Source organism: Chenopodium quinoa, unplaced genomic scaffold (assembly GCF_001683475.1).
Source record: "Chenopodium quinoa cultivar QQ74 unplaced genomic scaffold, ASM168347v1, whole genome shotgun sequence".
Lineage (NCBI taxonomy): Eukaryota > Viridiplantae > Streptophyta > Magnoliopsida > Caryophyllales > Amaranthaceae > Chenopodium > Chenopodium quinoa.
The window spans coordinates 473,060-491,658 of NW_018744111.1; positions in this window are offsets into that span (position 1 = coordinate 473,060).

Genomic DNA, 18,599 nt, shown 5'->3' on the forward strand with positions numbered 1-18,599 from the left:
TGGTTTTTAAAATATCCTTAAGCATAATAATGGTGTTTTTATTAGTGCTTAAGTTGATATACCAATTTTTCACATAAACTTGTTTTTCACAAATTTTGCAAATAAATTGCAATAAAGTGTGAAAACTTGTTGTGATTTTGTATTTTAAGTTCCCAAATTATGTTAAAGTTCTAATCTTTAAAAGTTTAAATGATTGGAACCCTAACCCTAAATTCCATGTTGAACAAAGTTTGGATTTTTCATGTTTGGTTGATTAAAATTCATCAAGTTCAATTACTTGTGAGTAAAATTTGATTAATCTTCATATTGGAAGATGTAATCTTGGTATTTTACACAAGTATGCAAGTTGGAAAATTTTTTATCATTGGATGGTTAATTTATTTTTCCAACTCCCATTTGTCAAATCCATTATTAATTTGCATATTGGCAAGATTAATTTTGGACATAGCTCATTTTATTTTAAGCATAAAGTTAGACCTAATTTTGTTCAAAATTGAAATTTTGGATAATTTAGGCTTGTGCACTAATAAAATAAATTTTATTTAAGTAGGACTTAATTTAATTTTATTTTCCCTCAAATTAATTCTAAAATGTAATTTGGAATTAATTATTGTCACACACAAATCGGAATTAAAAATCCGAGGAAATGAACGCAAATCGATGCAAAACCGCAAGCGTCACCAAGGCTAGTCGGGCTGCCTAGCAGCCCACATGTGGCTGCCTATGGTGTACGCAAGGCCATTGCACCAATGCGCGTGGCTGCTGTGTGTGAGTGGTGTGCTGCCATAGTGCTAGGTGCATGGCAGGGCTGCTGGAACTGCTTGTGCGTGCTGCTGGGCAGTGAGGCAGCAAGCTCCAGCCAGCCTGCCAGACGCTGCCAGGCACCAGCTAGCATGCATAGCGAGCTGCTAGTGCTAGCTGGCGCAGCATGCCATGCTGGGCGTGGATGCTGGCACACAACACAGCAAGCGCAGCACATGAGCTGCCTAGCAGCCATGGTGCGCATCCACCTAATGCTTGTGTGGGGTATTTTGCTTGATTTTGAGCTTTGAGTTTTTGCGAAAATTTTGCTGTTTTAATAATTTTAATTAATTATTTTAACGAGGCTAAAAACCTCAATTTTCGATTTTGCAAAATTTTGACAATTTATGGGTTATGCCGACTTAATTAATCGGATTAATTAAGTACGGATGCGGAATTTAGTGGGAGCTTAATAAAGTGCGTTACCATTTTGCGTCTAGAAATAATGGATTAAACAACTTTGACTAGTTTTAATTAGGCGCGTTAATTGGATTAACCACCTAAGTTAGTTACTAGTTTTGCGTGTTTAATTATTTATTTCGTAAAATTGCATAGGCCATTCACAAATAGTGAATGGGTGAATGGAAGATTGTTTTCAAAACAAGTTCTTTGAAAATGGCAACTAGTGGGGCCTGACTAGGATAGAAAATACGGACTGTGTTCCATTACGTATTTTTGTAAATCTAAATACGGTCTGCGAACCATTAAGTATTTTTGTACTATTAGATTAATCTTAGTCGTTCTAGCTAGCTTCTTTTATTTCATTTTTGGCCAAGATGTCTCAAGACGGCGTTTCGACGAAGAAGAGCCAAGATTAAGACCCATGGAAATTGAAGATTTCAAGGGGTCATGCTAGTTGCCAAATGCATCTATTTTTATGCCTTATATATTTTTATTATATATGATTGCTAGATGCATGTCTAGGATTTCTATTATGTTACGACGATTAGTTAAGTTCACTAAATCAACCATCATAGAAACCCTAGGTCCCTTTAATCATATTGAGCTAAAATTTGCCGTTCCAAGAACAACACTTACCGAACTAATGCGCGTACGTGATGGATTACGCCAAAGCGAGGCATCACTACTTCCGTAGGAACGTATGGTATACTAGGTATACAAGTTGTCTTGGTTAAGCTCAACGATATCAGTAAGGAGTCCTTAGATGTCGTGGAAAAAGAGATAAAATGTCAAGGATGCATTAGATGCGACATTTTATCAAACCGAGAGTAGCTTGGAGCTATTAGCAATTGGATTGCTTACCTTAAGATATTTAATGATTAAGACAAGCCAAAGCATGCTTAACCATTTCTTGATCTTTGGGATCTCGGAATCATTTTATTCTCGCCCATAAGGAACACTTTTTAAATGCGTGGATAAAATGCTCAATAAGATTGAATATATGCATGAACGTTTCCAATTTCAACTTATTGATATATGAATGGTTTTTCACTTCAAATTCTTTCAATTGTAGAATCATGTCTGCAAGTAACTCAAACAACAACCAAATGTGCTCGGAACTCCCCGAAAAGTTGGCCTTTCCCTTAAACTTGGTCAACCTTAAGGAATGGGAGGAGGAACTCAGGAAAACTCTCCGGAATTGTTCCTTGGAGTATACTCTTGATACTCCCATTCCAAGATTCTTTGCCAAAGGGATCATGACCGATGAGGCTCATGAAGAATGGTCTTCCAATTGCAAAAGGGTCTCACGACTCATGGAAAATTCCATCCCGGGAGATTGGAAGGAAACTCTTTCCTCCTACCTTCCGGACATGTTCCTCAAAGCACTTGAGGACGTTGTCAATGTAAGAGTCACCAAGAGTGACAATGGAAACTTTGATGGACTCGTGTTTGACTTGACTAGGTCACTCTCAAACATGAGGACAAAGCCACCAAACATGGGTTGTCTTGCTAAGGAAAGGCGACGGCTTTGGACAAAGGTCTACAATGCCAAATTGAGACCAGGCATGCCCCTCCGACCTCATGTGCTTGGTATGACTAGGCTCTTCAAACACATGCAGCTTCTCGGAATCTCGATAGAGGATGAGATGGCGGGGCATATCTTGCTTGCTTCACTCCACTCGGGCTATGATGCACTTAGAGTGCATATCGCTGAGGGAAAGGAGACACACTCCCTCAAGGAGGTGGTGCAACTTCTTAGCCAAGCCACCGCCTATGGAATGACCAAAAGGCCCTTGAGAGCTAAGAAGAAGGAGTTCAAGAAGGTCAAGGCAAAGATGAGATGCTTCCATTGTGGCATGCAAGGCCACTACAAAAGGGAATGCATGCTCTTCAAGGAAGAGGGGATCACTCCGACTACCTCAGGTATCTTCCTAAACACTTGTGAATTAAGCTTATCATAAGGTATTGGATACCAAGTATGACTCACTCTATGTTGCCTTTTTAGGAACCAAGTGAGAAGCTTATCAAGTGTTGGTTAATGGAAAAGAAGACGACGAAGATGGTTTTTCGGTTGTGCTTGCATGCACTATTTTGTCTATGACATGTAATTAAACTAATTCTAGTTTTTCATCATGACTTTGAACATACTATGATTCACGGTGTTCGACACCTAGGAGTTTTGAGTGTAAGACTTTGACAATAGTTGTTTCAAGTTTGTCTTACAAATTTATGTTCAGTTAAATTGCATGTTTTTACATATAGACAATAGTTGATACCACTAGCTAAAACCATCGAGTCGAATCAAACCTACTTGTGGCATTGTCGTCTTGACCATATTAACGTCAAACACATCAAGAAACTTCTTCAAGAATGTGTTCTTGACTCATTCGACTTAGAGTCGTTTGAAAATTGCGAAGGATGCTTATTAGGCAAGATGATAAAAAAGCCATTCTCCAAGTTAGGAGAAAGGGCAAGTGACTTATTAGGTCTAATACACACGGATGTATGTGGACCAATGAGCACACCCGCAAGACAAGGTTACCGATATTTCATCACTTTCACCGACGATTATAGTAGATATGGTTATGTCTACTTAATGTCGAATAAATCTGAATCCTTTGAGAAATTCAAAGAATTTTAGAAAGAAGTTGAAAATCAACTTGGCAAGAAAATTAAAGCACTTCGATCGGATCGAGGTGGCGAATATTTGAGCCATGAATTCGACGATCACTTGAAAGAAAGTGGCATTCTTTCAGAGTTGACACCTCCCGGAACTCCTCAATGGAACGGAGTGTCCGAACGGAGGAATCAAACCTTGCAAGACATGGTTCGATCAATGATGGGTCTTAGTGAACTCCCTATCTCTTTCTGGGGACATGCGCTACAAACTGCAGCACTAACACTGAATAGAGCTCCGTCAAAAGCTGTTGAAAAGACTCCATATGAATTATGGACTAAGAAACCTCCTAGGTTGTCTTTTCTCAAGATTTGGGGATGCGAAGCATATGTCAAGCAATTAATTTCGGACAAACTTCACCCCAAATCGAATCAGTGTTTCTTTGTGGAATATCCAAAAGAAACCAAAGGGTATTACTTCTACAATAAATCCGAGAACAAAGTTTTTGTTACACGTGATGGTGTCTTTTTGGAGAAGGATCACCTTTCCAAAATGACAAGTGGGAGGAAAATAGAACTCGACGAAGTTCGAGAGGACAAGAAACAATGTCAACCTGATAAAACTGACAATCTAGATGCTTTGGAAGCATCTAAGAAGATTGGTCATAATCAAACTGACAATGAAAATGCTCAACCGATTACCCTTCGAAGGTCGCAACGGCAAAGATCTCAACCAGACAGATACCTCGGTATCGTCTTAACTGATGATCATGACATCCTAGTTATGGATGGTGATGAGCCGGCGACATACAAGAAAGCTATGACGAGCCCCGACTCTGCAAAATGGCAAGAGGCCATGAAATCCGAGATGGACTCCATGTCTGAAAATCAAGTCTGGGACTTGGTGAATTTGCCCGAGGGTTATACACCCATTGGTTGCAAATGTATCTTCAAAGTGAAGACAGACAAGGATGGAAATGTATCAATATACAAAGCTAGACTGGTGGCAAAAGGTTATAGATAAGTCCACGGGATTGACTATGACGAAACTTTTTCACCAGTTGCAATGCTGAAATCCGTCCGGATCATCCTAGCGATTGCTGCATATTACGACTACAAAATATGGCAAATGGATGTCAAAACCGCCTTCCTTAATGGAATTTTGGAAGAAACTGTGTATATGACACAACCAGAAGGTTTTGTCGATCCAGGCAACACTGGAAAGGTTTGCAAGCTGAAGAAGTCCATTTATGGACTAAAGCAAGCCAGCAGAAGTTGGAATCTGCGATTTGATGAAGCCATCAGCAAGTTTGGTTTTATCAAGAATCCAGATGAATCTTGTGTATACAAGAAGGTCAGTGGGAGTAATATTGCATTCCTAGTCCTGTATGTCGATGACATACTTCTCATTGGAAACCACACAAAATTGTTGGAGTCTGTAAAGGGCTGGTTGGGAAAGTGCTTTTCAATGAAGGACTTATGAGAGGCACAGTACATATTGGGCATCAAGATCTACAGGGATAGATCTAAGAGGATGATTGGATTAAGCCAGAGTACTTACATTGATAAGGTACTGGCTCGATTCCACATGGAGAATGCCAAAAGAAGGCATTTACCCATGTCCCATGGCGTAACTCTGAGCAAGAAACAGTGTCCACAGACACCTGTTGAGCGAGAAAGAATGTATCAGATCCCTATGCTTCGCTAATCGGATCGATCATGTATGCCATGATATGTACAAGGCCAGATGTATCGTATGCCCTGAGTGCAACGAGTCGATACCAATCGAACCCAGGAGAGGCGCATTGGACTGCGGCCAAGAACATCCTAAAGTACCTGAAAAGGAACAAGGATAAATTCCTGGTGTATGGAGGCCACAAAGAACTGGTTGTTGAAGGTTACACCGACGCTAGCTTCCAGACTGACAGAGACGACTTCAAGTCACAGTCGGGGTACATATTCTGTCTGAATGGAGGAGCGTTTAGCTGGAAGAGTGCCAAACAGAGCACCACTGCAGACTCTACAACTGAAGCCGAGTACTTGGCCGCTTCAGAAGCTGCCAAGGAAGCTGTTTGGATTCACAAGTTCATTAGCGAACTTGGTGTTGTACCCTCAATCAAGGGGCCGATAGACCTCTATTGTGATAACAATGGAGCTATCGCTCAGGCCAGGGAGCCGAGAGAGCACCAGAAGGTCAAACACGTACAAAGGCGATTTCACATGATAAGGGAATGGAAATCCAAAGAAGAAATCAGAATTTGTAAGATTGGCACGGATGATAATGTAGCCGATCCTTTGACTAAACCGATGCCTCAAGTGAAACACAACAAGCACATTGAGGCGATGGGAATCAAGCATGTTGGAGACTGGCTTTGAAATTCCCTATACATGTGTTTTTAAATAGGATATTTAATGTAAGACACTGTATTAAAACCATTCATTAATGGAGTAATTAATTTTTGTGCAAAATTATCAATCACTCCATTACTATTTATTTGTGGTTTAGAAGTAAATAATGAGTCCATTCGATTTACGGAAATATTCAAAACAGGGTATCAAGACCATTTCTTGGATAAAGAAACACCTGTTAAGTGAACATTGAATATTAAATCGAAAATTGTCCCTAATCGAGGTCATCTAACAGATGGACGATTGATGACCGCCATACATTAGTGTGTAGTGTGATTTACAGCACTGTTTCTTGTGCTGCGAGGACGTGACGGTCATAAATCATTTGCACAGGCACAGTTTGGAACTGTACTGGATAAGACCTATGAGAGTACTTTAAGAAAATTTAAATTTTTGTCAAAAGTACATTTCTCATTATGACTATCGGAACTTGTTTCCTCCGACCATGAGTACTATGAAGTTTTCTTGTTTGAGTACTAGACTCTTTGATGTTTCCAAACGTCTGCCGTAACTAGGGATTATAATGAGAACACTCAGGAGACTATGTCCTCTTAGTAAGAAGAACTTACAATACAAGACTGGGATTGTCCCCCTACTAACAATAGGGAAAATGTTTTGTTGTTTACAAGGCCGCTCGAAGAGCGAGGCTGTGAAAATGCATGGTCGTGCTCAGATGGATTTTAAAAATCATCTGCTTATTGACAGTCGAACTCGGAGATCGAGAAACACTTCTGAACGTAATAAGGATGACGAAGAATCTTACCTTATAGTTCACGAAGAAACATTAAGTGACATAGGAAATGAGCTATACACTGTATGCACACTTGTCCGGAAGGACAAGTGGGAGATTAAAAGGAATGGTGTCCTTCCAACAAGTGTATTCTTCCGATAGAGGGTTCAGAATTATTACGGAGCTAATTCTTCAGTAAGATCAAGTGATCGGAATGCCTAGGTGGAGGCCGCTTCCGATCAGTAATATCAATGAACAATTGATGTTACATCTTAATCTTAACTGAACACTTCGAGTCGAACCCAATCGAATCACCGATCCAAGACGACGAATTAATCCGAAAGGATTTAATGAGTCAACAGAGTTTTACGAATACAGACGTCGGATATCTAGCCTAGGGCGTCGAGACCGAGCGTCGCAAAATCACAAGCAACAAGTATGAGCGTAGCCGTAGCTAGGCTAGGCTAGCTCATCGCAAGCCTAGGTGCACCATGTATGTGCTAGGCGCACCATGGTGTGCTAGGCCCTATCGCAGCCCTAGCATCATGCCTAGGCGCTATCGCAGCCCTAGCACCATGCCTAGGCGCTATCGCAGCCCTAGCATGATGCTAGGCACCATCGCAGGCCACGCACCAAGCACAACGCTAGTGCGTGCTGGCCTGGATGCACGTAGTTGTGCGAGCATGGGCGAGTGGTGCTGGCTGGCTGGGTGTGCGAGCATGTGCGAAGGGTGCAGCGATGATGCGTGTGGTGCTGGATATGCGAGAGCCTTGCATGTATGTGTGCGATAGCAAGGCAGCAGCACCACGCATGCATGTGCGTGTGCCTGCGATAGCAAGGCAGCAGCGCCCAGCACAAGGAGTGGCTCTCTAGCAGCACGCAAGTGCTGGGCTGGGAGATGCGTGTTGTGCCAGCCAGGCATGCTAGGTGGCTGTGCTTGCTGGCAGTACCAGGTGGCAGCCAGCCCAGCTTCCTTGTGAGTGGCGGTTTAGGAGAGGTGGGGACCAAAGCTTCTAGGCTTCCCTTGGGGAGCAAGGCAATGGTCCCCCCCATGGGATATGGTCCTCACCTAACCCATTCTCTCCTCTTTCCACTTGTTACCTTGTGATTGCTTTTGCCTAATTATTTATTTTAGAATTAAATAAATTATTGCAATTGCACATGATCCCACATTGATCATGAAAAGGGGTTTCAAGTCCCCATTCTCTATATATACCCATTTGGTTGGGATTTTGAGAACACAACCTTGAGTGGAATTAAAAAGGCAACTCTAAGAAAGAGTAAACCTTTGATTTGTAAAACTCATAGTTATTTTTTCCGGGTCTTAACTAACCTTCAAGACTTAGGACGCTCGGGTCGGGTCGAGGGTACGATCCGTCGGAGATCTCGTGTTTTCGGGATTTTGAAGTCAGAGCTCTTTGGGAGCGAAGCACGCGTCAAAGGTATAATTCTTGTTCTTAATCTTGTTTGATTAAGCTTAATATGCTTGTTAATTGTTTTACTTAAGGGGCGGGTCTTGGTGGGTTTCCTTCCGTGTAGTGTCGGGTCACTACGAAACCCTACAACTATGAGGCCACCCATCCGGCTATGATCAAATATCTACAAGTGGTTAAAGCTGAAGCTGGGACACTTGATGAATTTAATCTAATTCAGGTGCCCAGGTCAGAGAACAATTAGGCTAATGCTCTTTCTAAGCTGGCATCATCCGCCTCCTGTGAAATGCATCACCCCAGAAAGGGGGAAAAAGATTTTAGAGGAATTGCATTCGGGATACTGCGCCTCTCACATAGGCGACAGGGCACTAGCGGGTAGGGCCAGGCGGCAAGGCTACTTTTGGCCCACTCTTGAGGCAGATGCCATGGAAATGGTAAAGAAGTGTTACAAGTGTCAAAGATTTGGCAGACTCATACACCGTTCGGCCACTGATATGACGGCCATCCATAGCCTAGTACCATTCGCTAAATGGGGAATGGACATTCAAGGTCCATATATGCCTGCACTAGGCGGACGGCGCTATACTCTAGTCGCCGTTGACTACTTCACCAAATGGGTAGAAGTATAGGCGGTCAATGGCATTAAAACAAAGGATGTCTATTTCTTTCATCTGCATAAATATCATCACCCGGTTTAGGGTTCCTATGTCTATGGTCTTTCACAATGGCCCTTAGTTTGAGACGCCTACCCTCAAGAATTGGTTTGGAGACTAAGGGATCTCTCATTGCTTTGCATCAGTCAGTCGTCCCCAAGAAAACAGCCAGGTTGAAGCCTTCAACAAGCTAATCTCATACAGCATTAAAAAGAAAATTGAAAGAGCAGGCGGTCTATGGGCGGATGAGTTCATGTCCTTTGGGCTATCAGAACAATAGCAAAAGGGACAACTAGTGAAACCCCATTTCTCATGGCATACGGCACAAAAGCGTCTTTCCTATTAAACACTATGAGCCGACTCTTCGAGTCATGCTGTATGACGAAATGGCTAACTAGGAGGCCATACGGCTAGCATTGGACTCACTCCCGGAGCGCAGGGGCAATACTACCTTGCGTCATGAGATTTATAGTCGTAGAATGACGAGAGCCTACAACAAAAGAGTACACAAGCGGCCCTTGAAAGTAGGGGACTTTGTGTTACAGAAAATGGAGGCAACCGGTAGGGCCAATGAGCAAGGAAAGTTGACTCCCAATTGGGAAGGCCCCTACCGGATCTTTGAAGAATTGAGAGGCAGCACCTACCGCCTGGAAACTCCAGACGGCAGGCAGCTATCCAGAACTTGGATGTAGATAACTTAAAAAAGTACTACTTCTAAGACTTGTAAATTTTTTGTAAATAAAAACCCCATTGATGAAAATTTGCTTTTTATGATATTTATTGCTTTAACTATATACACCTCCCTATGGGAATACCGTGTGTGCAATATGCAGACAACCTTATTAAAACCCAGCGTCTGCTCCAACATGAGTAGACATCCGGCGATGCCCATCTGGGTGAATTCGTCACAGAGAGCATCTCCCATCCGGACGGTACATTGCTCTATAAACTTAAAAAACAAACGGCCCTACTGACTGTCTGGATTAAGATAAGCTCGCAGCTGTTTGAATAGAACTATCTAATGAGACCTAGATAGCTAGAGATTACCGCCTGTTCTATAACAACCAGTAGCCGGCTATTATTTCATTTAGATGCAAGAAAAACCGACCCAATGGCCGGCTGTTTCATATAAAATCAACCCCATGGTCGGTCAAAAGGAAGTGTTAACCGATTTTACAATCGGTGAGAAAAAGAAATTGTTAATCAAACCCGACTCCTTAGTCGGTAAAGATACATATATACTCGGCATGCAGGTCGAAAAAGTAATTGTCAGGCCATTCGGCTAAAGAAAGATTTATATTTGATCAGGAGAGGAGGAATCTTCTACATTCTTATCCAGATTTTCACCAACATCAGCCGGATAACCCTCATCATGCTTAAAGTCCTCATTCTCATCCATGTCTTCATCATCATCGGCTCCGCCATTTTTCTCCGCCTGCAGCCGCTCCTCGTCAAGCTCTTCAAAGGCTAGCTCAAAACGATACTCCTAAACAGAGTAATCGTCGTCAGGATGTAAAGCTTTCCAAGCCATTCTCATCCGGATGGCACAGTCGGCTTCGTTCTCCTCGACCAGCTGTCTCTTTTCCACCTTGGCCTGGGTTGGAACTTCTTCCTCAACTGCTCCTCCTGGTTGGCGAGTTTTCTTTTCAGATTCTCGTTTTGGCGGTGGAGGCATTCTGTTTCCCTTCTGACATCCTCATGCTTATCAAGCTCATCCCTGGCTGACTTCAGCTGGCCCTCAAGCTCAGATACCCTCTTCTGGGCCGCCTCTAGCTGCTGCCTGACCTGTAATAGAATTGATAGGCGTGTCGCGGACCTAACAAAAATAACCTAACTGGACCACTACTATGTAGACGGGCAAGTAAGGATCGAATCCCAAGAGACTAAGGTTCACCTAAATTATCTAGACTCAAATAATCACTAAGCAAGAATCAAATTAATGGTGGAATAAGCTAAGAACTAATGTATGAAAAACTAGAATTAATCAAGAGAATATAACGAATCAATAAACTAAAACATCCAAGATCAAGTATCACCACAATTACGATCGATGCAATTATCTATCTACCCCTAGCATACAAATCCAATTAACATGGGGAAAAGCAAACCCTAATCAATACCAAGGACCTCTCTCGAGTATCAATGGCTTCTCTAACCACAATCAAACCTATTCTCATGGAATCATGCAAATTAGAGACATTAAACACTTTACTTCACTTCCCAATTATCAATTCAACTACTCTCGTGATGAATTTCAAACCCTAAATTAATCTACTCAAATCTGTTAAAACCCAACTCTCGTTGTGATTAGAACTATAGAATAATAACAATACTAATTATCTCTAATCTAGTATTGGCATAATCACAATCAACTTAGCATAAATAATCGCAATTGTTATTAGGGAATTTAAAGAATCAATTCATGCATCAATCATAATTGGGCTACCCTAGATCTTGGAATATAAAAACTACTCACACATATTTAAATAAGCAATAACAAAAATAATCAAAGAAAACATAATTGAAAACAATAATAATTGAAAGAGGAAAGAATAGAAATGAATACCAATGATGCTTCAATTGAAATAACTCAAAATGTTGATCAACAATAATCAAATCTAATGAAGGAATTAAATTTCTTAAAAGAAATAAACTAGGGTTCTAGAGAGAGAAAATAAAACTTAAGGAATTATTTATATGTTTTCTAATGAGGATTACAAGGGGTATTTATACCCTTAATGAAATAAAATCCCAAAAATAAGAAAATCGGTTTCCGCAACACACTGCCTGGTCTGACAGGGCGAGCACCGCTCGATCGGGCAGGTGGTACCTCATTGCGCTACATCTTCTTTGTAGCTTTCTCCTCGTCACCCGATCTAACCGGGCAAGGGCTTCCCGATCAGGCGCGAGGCACACTTGTTGGCTGCCTTGCTCTTGATCTTCGTAGCTTCATAAAAACCTTCAACCACCACGCGCCCGGTCCAACTGGGCAATTGCTGCTCGATCGAGCGCATGGAATAAATCCTCATCTTTGTCTTAGTTCTTCGTAGGATGCAACTCATAGCAGTCCTTATGTGCCCGGTGCAACCGGGCAAGCATGGCCCAACCGGGCACAGTAGAAACAGGGTGTTTGCTTGCATTGCTTCTCAGGCTTAGCTCGTGTTTAGCTCGGTTCTTCATCCTTGTTCACTAACACCTCCATAAACGTTCAAAACGTGTCCGAATCATCCAAGAAACTTTAAATTCCTGTAAAACTTATAAAAACACATCGAACACACTAGAGAAGAGATTGTTAGCGAGAAACGACTCTAAAGAGCCTAAAATCATGCAAGAATGTGATGTAAAATCGGGATAAATCTATGTATAAAACGTGTATATCAAGTATCTTTTTAGTTAATTGATTCTTGGTTATTAATTGTGATTTCAATCAATTGTGCGGAAGTGAGTTGATTGAGAGTCTAGATTCTTCCATACCTTTACTAGGCTAGTTGCGCGGGAGTGAATTGAGTGTTTTAATCATTCCTAATTGAGATCATGATCATCTAATTGCGACTTGTTATTGAATTCATTAATGTAATTGGATTCCCCTTTCCCTAATATCTTGTTAATTGCTTTAAGTAGTGTTTTAGATGTTTCTCTCCCTATCTCACAACCTTCCTACTAGTCTAATTACCTCAAATTAATACACTTAGTCCTTGTGGTTCGACCCTAGCTTGTCACTATCTAGTGTGAACTTGATAGAGTTAGGTTAGAAATATATATTGTTGATTTGATCTAGGATAGAAGACATGACCTATTGTCCCCCGATCACGACCTTTAAGGCCCAATTCCCTATATTGCCCTAAAACGGCGTAGCCCATTAGTCTTAAGTTTCCGTAACCTAGGATGGGGGCACAAATCCCAATGACCCTATAAATAGGGAGAATTTCCCCACTTTGGGAACAACATTCAATGATTTCACAATAATCAATTCTCTCGAAAACAGAGGAAAGCACCTAATCTCAGAATCCGAGAAGATCTCACTTTACTTTCCACACCTTTTTAAATTCTCTATACACGTTCTAACTTAATCGTCGGATACCTAAAGAAAAATACTCAGTTAGTAGCCAACCACGTACATGTTCATCATAAAGATTGTTGAAGAAAAATATAAAGAAAGCTTCGCACCCGCCATTTTTTCTTCCTTCAAATCTTTGGTTGGGCTATGGCTAAGGGCAGAAAGAGTAAAGGGAAGAAGAATTCCTCATCCAAAAAGAAGAAAAAGCAAAAACCTAAAGGGATATCAAGATCTATCGCGGTGAAGGGACGAGTTGGGGGTTCGGAGAATTAGGGGTGTTCATATTCGGGTACCCAAAAATTCGGGTACCCGGATATTCGGGTAGTTGATAAATCGGCCCGTGTCCCGTCCCGGATAATTCGGGTACCCGGTATTCGAGTACCCGAATTATCCGGCACGGGACATAGGTACCCGGATTCTATTTATTTATTTAAAATTTATACCTAAAATATGTTGTATTCTTTATGGGAAAATCTTCTATATATCTAATAAAAAGCATGCCGTATTTTTTTTAAGAAAAAAAAAACTGTTGTAATAAAAAAAAAACCTGTTGTAATTAAAAAAAAAAAACTTGCTATAATTTAAAAAAAAAAACCTACTGTAATTTTTAAAAAAAACTGTTGTAATTTAAAAAACAAAAAAAAAAAAAGGCTGCTGTAATTTAAAAAAAAGTTATGTAATTTTTTTTTTAAAAAAACTGCTGTAATTTAAAAAAAAAAAAAAGCCTGCTATAATTGAAAAAAAAGTTCTGTAATTATAAAAAAAAAAACCTGCTGTAATTTTTTTTAAAAAAAGCCTGCTGTAATTTCAAAAAAAAAAATCTGTAATTTAAAAAAAAAAAACCTACTGTAATTTTTTTTTTAACGGGTATCCGGGTACCCGAATTTAGCAAAGCTTGTCCCATGTCCCGGCCCACGAAATTATTTTACCGGGACGGGTACCCGTCCCGAAAAAAACAGAAAAATTTTGAAAATTTCCTGTCGGGTATTTTGCGGGTCATCGGGAATTCGGGACGGGACAACCGGGTCGGGTTTTTTTGAACACCTCTACGGAGAATTAGTCGATTGTAAGCTAGTTAAATGATGTTTCTGCTAAGGAAATTCCGATTACGAAGGTTTCTGAGGATGAGAAAAAGCAGCATGAAGAACAATTTAATCAATGGTTGGAGGTAATTCATAGGAACTCTCCTTTTCCGGGTTCCAATAGAAAGGTGAATTCGTTTGATGCTTTGAATAATGTGAATGAGGTTGGTGATAGTTTTGATGGTAATAAATGCATAACTCCCACTCCATTGATGATTGATGATGGCAGTAAAGTAGATTTTGTCTTTATATCCCCTCAATGCCCGGATTTCCCTGTTTTTCGTTCAAATCAAGGCAAATGGTGTGATTTTTTCAGAAATAGGGGGGTTATTGATACTGATTTGAGGAGGAATCAGGGAGTTGAGGAGGGGTGTCAAGATAATGAAGGTAAAATTAGGTTGTCGATGGAGGATGTGCAGCCATAAATTGATTTCTGGAATACTACCATTGTGTGTTATGTCTTATGTGTTAAACCTCATGTGAAGGTGTTTGATGGCTTCATAAGAAGAGTATGGGGAAAGTATGGGGTGGATACTGTATCTGCCATGTCTAATGGGGTTTTCCTTGTTTGATTTAAAGCTAGTGAGGGGCGTGTAAATGCTATAAATGCTGGGCCAATACTCTTTGATAGGAAACCTGTCATAATGAAGAAATGGGTTCCTAGATTGAACTTAAAATAGGAGCATATTACTATTGCCCCAGTCTGGATCCGTCTTCTAGGTCTGGATCTTTGATTCTGGGGGAAGAATGCTTTAATGAAATTGGGAGGGTTGTTGGGTAAGCCAGTGAAGTTGCACAAAGCAACGACCATAATAGAATTTATTGAATATGCTCGATTGATGGTGAAAGTGGATTTCAATGGGAAGTGCAAGGATTACATTGAATTCTTGGATGAAAATGGTGTGGAGGTGAAACAACAAGTGGTTTATGAGTGGAAACCTGTAGTATGTAATGTTTGTAGGGGTATGGGGCATGTTGATGCTCAATGCCCAAATCATAAGGTGGCTCAGAGGAAGAATGGAGGAAGAGTGCAGAAGATTTGGAAACCTGTGAAGAAGCCTAGTGCTGACTAGAATATATGTGTAGCTCAGAATGTAAAAAAATAAATGTTGAAACTCGGGGGAAGCTGACAAATAGTAGTCTGGAGGAGGTACGAGGAAGTGTAAATGTAGAGTCTCAACATATGAAAAATGTGAAGGATGGGAAGGTGTTGTACAACACAGGGCAAAAGGGGTGGTCAATCTACTCCCCAAATGAATAATTGGGGGTTTTGGAATGTGAGAGGGCTGAACAAGCTGATATCCTTTGGTTTCTTAGGCGTCATAATATTGGCTTGTTTGGTCTTCTGGAGACAAAAGTGAAGTTTAAAAGTTTTGGGAAGGTGTTTGGGAGGTTGGGTGATGAGTGGTCAATTGCAGCAAACTACTCCTTTCATAAAGGGGGGAGAATATGGCTGATATGGCAGCCGAGTATTTTTCAAGTGAGTATCTGTAAGATGGGAGAGCAGTATATTCACAGTAAAGTGGTTCATAGAAGTTCAGGTGTTGATTTCTAGTGTACTTTTGTTTATGGTCTAAATGACTATAAGAAAATAGCTGAGTTATGGGAGGAGATACAATCTATTAGTGTTGGAATAAAGGGTCCTTGGGCTGTAGGAGGGGATTTTAATAATGTTCTTGATATGAATGACAGAATTGGATCTCCTGTGACCTTTGGTGAAGTCGAGGGCTTCAGATTATGTTTAAGGCATAGTCATCTTATGGATTTTAAAACAGGTGGGCACTTAGCTTTTACACCTGGAACAATAAGCAAGATGCTAAGCAGAGAGTGTGTAGTAGAATTTATAGATTGTTGGTAAACGAGGATTGGGTGGATAAATTTGTTGATATGCAAGCAACCTCCATGCCTAAGGGCCTTATGGATCACTGCCCATGTATTGTTAATATGTTCAAGAAAGTGGAGAGTGGGAGGAAGCCTTTTAAATTCTTTAATATGTGGGTGGATTGCCCTAGTTTCCTTGATGTTGTAAGGGAGGCCTAGGGTAGTCTGACTCAAAGTGTGCCAATGTATAAACTGGTGAAGAAGTTACAGGAGACTAAAAAAGTGTTGAACAGTTTTAATTTGTAGAATTTCTCTGATGTGCTAGGGAAAGATGTTGTTGCGGCTAGGGATTTGGAGGAGGTTCAGAAGAAGCTTACTGCTGCACCTGAGGATCGTGATCTTACTCACTTGGAGGGGGAGGCAAGGAGTACTTATAACCAAGCTCATGAAGCCAAAATTATTTTTTTGAGACAGAAAGCCAAAGCCCACTAGCTAAAGGAAGGAGACTTTAATACTGCATATTTTCATGACTGTATTAGAAGAAAGAGGGTGCGAAATAGTGTGTGTTGTATTCAGAGCAGAGATGGGGAGTGGCTTAGAGAGCCAGAGGAGATTGCTGAGTTTTTCCTTGATTTCTACAAGGACTTGCTTGGAACTGATGCTACTCCTCATAGGCTTATTCACCCAGCTGTCATTACAGAGGGAAAGGTTCTGGATTCAAATCAACAAAGCAGGTTGTGCAGAATGTTTACAGAGAAAGATGTTAAGCAAGCCTTGTGGGGGATTAATGATGAGAAGGCTCCTGGGCCGGATGGGTTTTCTAGTAAATTTTATAAGGCATCATGGGGTATTGTGAAGGAGAACTTATGTGAAGCTGTGCTTGATTTCTTCAAAACTGGAAAGTTCCTTAAGCAAGTCAATTGCACTGTTCTTACTATGATTCCCAAATGTGATAATGCAACTGAAGTTACTCAATTTAGACCAATTGCGTTTTGCAATGTGGTATATAAGATCATCTCAAGGATGATTTGTGAAAGACTGAAGGAAGTGCTTCCTGAGTTGATCAGTGTGATGCAAGAGGCTTTTGTTGCAGGAAGGTCAATCATTGATAATATTTTGCTCTGTCAGGATATGCTTAAGGGGTATAACAATAAAAGGCTGCCTCCAAGGTGCACTATAAAGGTGGATCTTCGAAAGGCTTATGATTCTGTGCTTTGGCCTTTCATTGAGAGTATGCTAGCAGCTTTGAATTTTCCTCCCGTATTTAGAAGCTGGGTTATGCAGTGTGTGTCTACTCCATGTTTTTCCATTATGTTGAACGGGGGTTTGCATGATTTTTCTAAAGGGAAAAGAGGGATAAGGCAAGGAGATCCCCTTTCTCCTTTGTTATTTGTAGTGGTGATGGAATATTTGTCAAGGTTGTTAATGAAGGTGGGGAAGTTGAGGGCTTTTAAGTTCCATCAGAGGTGCAAAGGTGTGGGGCTGAATCATGTCATCGTTGCAGATGATCTGATGTTGTTTTTTCATGGTTCTAAAGGCTCTGTTGCTTTGATGGCTAGGGCTTTGAGGGTTTTTGAGATGTGTTTTGGTTTGAAGGCTAATGTTGATAAAACTGTCATATACTTTGGTAGTGTTGATGCTGAGATTCAGTGGCAGATTATGGACAATATAGGTTTTGTTCAACGTGAAGCTCCTTTTAGGTACTTAGGCATCCCATTAAATGCTAGGTATTTAAGGGTGTCTGATTTTGATAGTATTATTGACAAGATGCTTGCTCGAATTACGTGTTAGTCTAGTAGGAATTTATCCTATGTAGCGAGAGTAGTGTTGATCAACTCGGTCTTGATTAACCTTCATACTTACTAGGCACAATGTGTGCTTCTTCCTAAGGCTGTGATTGTGAGAATAACCCAATTATGCAGGGCTATCTCTGGGGTGGTGATGCAGTGCTCTCCAAAATCTCTCCCATCTCGTGGGATTGGGTGTGCAAACCTAAAAAAGCCGGTGGTCTAGGAGTGAGGAGCTGTGAGCTATGGAACAAGGCCGCTCTAGGCAAATACATTTGGAAGATAGCTGAGAAGAAGGACTCATTATGGATACGGTGGGTGCACAGTGTATATTATAAACACTTATTGGTGGCAATATGCTGCTAAACGAGGGGATGGCTGGGCATGGAAAAAACTTTGTGCCTTGAAGAATGAGTTGATGCCAGGTTTTCATTGCAATAATTGGAGTCAACAAGGTTACAAGTTTACTGAATGGTATAAATGGCTCCAAGGACATATAGACAAGGTGCCATGGACAACATGGGTATGGAATAGGTTCAATATACCTAAACACTCTTTCATTCTATGGCTAGCTATGCACAAGAGGCTCAGAACTAGAGATGTGCTGACAAGAATTGGAGTGAGTAATGACTCTGTGTGCTTGTTGTGCGGGGATCCGAATGAGGACAGGGATCATATGTTCTTTCAATATCAGTACAATAGGAAATGCATGATGATTTTATGTGATTGGCTGAACATAAAAGAGCTACATTTTGATATAGACAGAAGTTGGAAGCACTGAAAAGGCAGTTACCTAGTTCTATTCCTA